At 37.2% G+C, this 4,905-nt stretch overlaps 1 non-coding gene across 1 annotated transcript; it reads right to left on the bottom strand.

Moving 5' to 3' along the window:
* Window positions 1-529: 529 nt before the first annotated feature.
* LOC116082838 lies at window positions 530-636 on the bottom strand. The gene has a single exon (XR_004115467.1). It is a non-coding gene; the product is annotated as a U6 spliceosomal RNA (small nuclear RNA).
* Window positions 637-4,905: the final 4,269 nt, after the last annotated feature.

Here is a 4,905-nt window from a genome sequence, read left to right as displayed (position 1 = left end):
TGCCTTTCACCAACTCTTGATTTTTGGTGATAGATGTTCTTAGTGACTCTGACCGGAGCTTGTCCTGTACCTGCCACCCAGTGGCTCCCCTGCTACTCGTGGGGCCTGTGCCTCCCTGTTGTCTTCTCCGGCTTAGGAACTCACTGGAGAGAAGATGGCAACTCTCACTGGAGACTCTGGGTCAAAGTGGTCCCTGGAGGCAGACCCGCCTTGTGCAAGGGAGGGGCAGCTAAGGTCGCTGATCCACCTCTGCCACTTGGAAGCTGAGAGGATCCTGTCCCTGCCGCCCAGCGGCTCCCCTGCGACTCTTGGGGTCTGTGCCTCCCTGCTGGCTGCTCCTGGCTTAGGAACTCACCAGAGAGAAGATGGCGGCTCTCACTGGAGACCCAAATGATTTTTTAAAATGATTATTTTCTGGCTTTGATTTATTTGTTCTTTCTTCCTTTTTTCCATCCTTCCTTTCTTCCTTCCTTTCTTTCTCTCTTTCTCTCTCTCTCTTTCTTTCTTTCTTTCTTTCTTTCTTTCTTTCTTTCTTTCTTTCTTTCTTTCTTTCTTTTCTGTCATCCTTGCGCAGGGGCCATGCTAATCTTCTCTGTATCGTTCCAATTTTAGTATATGTGCTGCCAAAGCGAGCACTCTTTCCTTCTCTCTTTCTTTCTTTCCTTCTTTCTTTCTTTCTTTCTTTCTTCCTTTCCCTTTTATATTTTTTTTATGGTTGTTTATTGGAAATAGATATAACACAGTTGGGTGGGTAAGGAGACTGGTAGAATCTGGAAGGAGATGGAGGTTGGGAAAGAATGAGATCAAAATGGATTACATGACAAATTAAAGTTAATAAGCAAAAATTAGGGTTGGCATGGAAGCTGCCTGTCACCCAAGTTTTTCAGCTCTATTTTCTTCTAGCTGGGTAATTTGCTTCTTCCAGTATATTTATGTATGGTACACATGTGTACATATATAAGCTCATGTGGCTGCACCTGCATTTGGAAGCCATAACTTGACTTCTGGTATATTCTTCACTTGGTCTTCACTTTAAGTCTTAGTCTCTCACTGAACCAAGAGCACAGCAGTTCAAGCTACCTTAGCTGTCCAGGCTATTCTGGGAACAGCACAAATACACCAGAAGAATGAAAACCTGGCTAGGAGAAAATATAGCTGAGAAACCATGATCAGATCAAATTCAAGAAGAGTCAAATTCGACTGCAGCAATTACATCAATTTCAAAGGGTTAATTTAATGAGATGGTATGTTGAAATGACAAGGCAGAGTTTGTAGCTTGAGCTACACACAAATGTCACTCTGAACTTTAGAAAATGCAGATCATAAGTGGGTTTATGGTTTAAGCTAAGCAAATAAGCCAAGTCTTTAAAAAAATTTTTTTATAAAGACAGACCATTTTGAAATTGACCATTAGAAAAAATGAATGAGTCAGAGACATGCCACTGGATCCCCCTCCCCTAGCTAGACTGACTGGTTGAACCTCAGTGGGAGGGCCTGGTTGAACCTCTGATTGGGCCTTGATGTCCCAAGGTCGGTGGTACCCAAGGGGGGGCTTCCCATGCTCTGAGGAGCAGGGTGAGTTATGGGGGGATTTGTCAGAATTCAACTAAGAGGTTAGGATGGTGGGGCTTTGATTGGGATGTAAAGTGAATAAATAAATAAATTATTGAAAAAAAAACACAAAGAATCTCTGTTGGTATGCTTAGAATAAACTCAAACAGACTTCTTCCTCTGTGGCAATTTAGAATGCAAAAGGGAAAAGGAGATGACATATTCTCCAGCATTCCAAAGGTATATTGTAAAGAACAAGTGACTTAATTACTTATGAGGGTTGCTCACTTCTGATTATCTCATCAAATGTGTAAGAAGGTAGCACTATTTGTTGCAAATGAGTGAGTCCTATATACCAGTGGTTCTCAACCTGTGGGTTGAAATCCCTTTGGAGTTGACAACACATTCATATGAATTGTCACCTAAGAACACTCAACATAGATATTTACATTATGATCTATAACTGTAGCAAAATTACAGTTAAAAAGTATCAACAAAAATTTTGTAGGGCTGGAAAGATGGCTCAGCAGTTAAGAGCACTGACTGCTCTTCTGGAGGTCCTGAGTTCAAATCCCAGAAACCACATGGTGACTCACAACCATCCATAATAAGATCTGATGCTCTCTTCTGGTGTGTCTGAAGACAACTACAGTGTGCTTACATATAATAATAAATAAATAATTATTATTAAAACAAAATTTTGTAGCTAAAGATAACCACATGAAGTAATTTATTAAAAGGTTGCAGCATTAGGAAGGTTGAGAACCACTGCTATATACTCTTATGTTTGATCTCAAAAATGTGCAATTTTTAAAAATTTATACATTAATTACAACTTCTCTTTTCACTCTTTAAAAGATTACTTAGTTACAGATGAGAAAGAGATTGTGATGACTCAGTTAAACCCACCATAATGAACTTCACATAAACTCTGGTGGAAAATAAAACTAGAACTATTGATGAGTTAGATACTGAACTTGATGAAGACTTGATAGACTTATTGAATGTAAGATCTCTGAGCCAAGAGCTCTAGATGGTTCATTTCTTCCTCTGCCCTGCATGATAGGACTTTGAACACACTGGCATTTGTTGCACATTTAATTACACTAATAATAAGAAGAAAGACTTTATAGGTTACATAAGATACAACGCAGTGCTCAAAACATAAGATGCAATATAAGGGACCAGTAAAATGAACAGAAATAAATGTATTCTTTGAGCAAAAAGATTTATGTTCTCTAGTAAATTGCATAAAAACCATTTGATCTGAATATTATCAGGTTATTGAATTCCTAACACATTATTAGTATCTTAATTAATATCTAACAAATATGCATGTTTGAATCTAAACAAAGGCCATATACTCTGTGTAAGTTTGAACAAAGTTGGTATGCTAGTCTAACAAAATGCCTGATATAAAAATCTTAAAAGAAGAATTTACTTTTGGATTACAGTTTCCAAGCTTATACTCATAATCAACTAACTAGCTCTATTGTTTATAGCTTTGTGGTGAGAAAGGGACCAAAGGGACATGAGGTGACTGCAGGGAAGCAGGAAGACAGAAAGAGGAGAGGGTGAAGAATAGGAAATATTCTTTAAAGGAACCTCCCTAGCAACTCACTCCAATAAGGCTCTACCTTTTTCAGTTTCTATTTCCTTTTAACAGCACATTCAAATACGACTCCATCATTGATGAAATCAAAGGACTTATCATCCCACCACTTTCCCAAAACTCCACTTCTGAATGCCACATTGGGTACAATGATTGTCAACACAAGGTCTTTTGGGGTTTGTTTCATATGCAAGTGGAGCAGTTGCTGTCACAGCACACCAAGGAAGTACCTCTTTCCTTGGGAACAGTTGCTTTGTAGTTCTGCCTATTACTGGCATAGCATATGCGAAATTTATCATTTTTGGCAATTCCCTGGGTAGCCAGGTAGTCCTAGATTTTGTTCATTCTCTCTTTTCTTTAACATAGTTTTAGCTGAGAATGGGAATGTAGCAAAATGTTATGTATGCACTACCTTTAATTAATCATGTTTGAGCCCAGCATCTGGAAAGTATAATAGAACATCTGCTTTATATAGAGGCACCTAAGAATTATTAAAATCTGCTATTTTATGTCTTTTTATAGTGTAAGTATCATGTGCTAGCTATTCTTTAGCACAAATGATTTCAAGATAAATTTTGCAAAAACCAAACCCACAAAAACTATTGCAGTACATTAAGTGCAACAACCAGACTTATGAGTAAATCTTATTTTTTAAATTAACATTTATTCATTTCTTGATTTGCCTTGAAAAGAGTATGAAGAGTGGTGCTATGTAGTTGGATGATGTTAAATGAAAATTAGTCATTCATGGAATAAGTAGGATACAACAGAGACTTTGAAAACAGACAGGAAGTGAAGGTGGAGAATATATTCTCTCCTAGTTAAACATGTTCTAAGATTTTCTTTACTCCAAAGGCAATTTAACAACATACAGTTTTAAGGTCTGAAATATTACCATGTCTACTCTAGAAGTGTGTATTTCTGACTTACATTTCTTCTCACCCTACTTTAAAGTTCTAGAACATTGTCATAAAGTAATTGTCTTAATTTTATTCTCATAAATTATCAGTGATTAAGAGTATGTGTATTTGTCTTTTCTCCAAAATCACTGTATTTGATAATAACATTTACTTTACAACTCACATAAAAATTTGTGTATATAAGAGATTAAATTTGAAGACTCTAAGAAAGTAGTAAATGGCATTTTAACAAATACAAGCTCTAAAATATTTTCCATAACATATTTTTGAGTTTTAAAGAGTAAATGGAAAAGAATTGCATTTTAATAATACTGAAAATAATTTAATTAGTAACGAGGACATAGCAATATTTGGTACACCTGGAATTGTGGGATTTTCAAATAGCTAATATTAAAGAGCCAGTTCTTTTATTTTTATTTTTATTTTTTGAAAATCCAACCATTTTCTCTCATGCACTCTTCTCTTACACAATACATCATTAGCACAGTTTCCCCTCCCTCCACTTCTCTCATCTTCCCTCTTTCCCAGATCTGTTTTCTTTCAGAGAAAAGCAGGCTTCCAAGAGACAACAACTAAACCTGACAAAACAAGACACAATAAGACAAGGCAAAAGCCCTCATCTAGAGACAGGACAAGGCAATCCAACAGGAGAAAAAGAGTCCCAGGAGCAGGCAAAAGAATCAGAGACACATCTGCTTCCACTGTTATGAGCCCCACCAAAACCCAAGCTAGCAGCTATAACTCATAGGCAGAGGGTGTGGTGAAGACCCAAGCAGGCTGCATGCTTGCCACTTCAGTGTGTGAGCCCAAGTGAGTTCTGCT

The sequence above is a fragment of the Mastomys coucha genome, unplaced genomic scaffold (assembly GCF_008632895.1).
Source record: "Mastomys coucha isolate ucsf_1 unplaced genomic scaffold, UCSF_Mcou_1 pScaffold7, whole genome shotgun sequence".
Lineage (NCBI taxonomy): Eukaryota > Metazoa > Chordata > Mammalia > Rodentia > Muridae > Mastomys > Mastomys coucha.
This window is presented reverse-complemented; position numbering and strand designations above follow the sequence as displayed.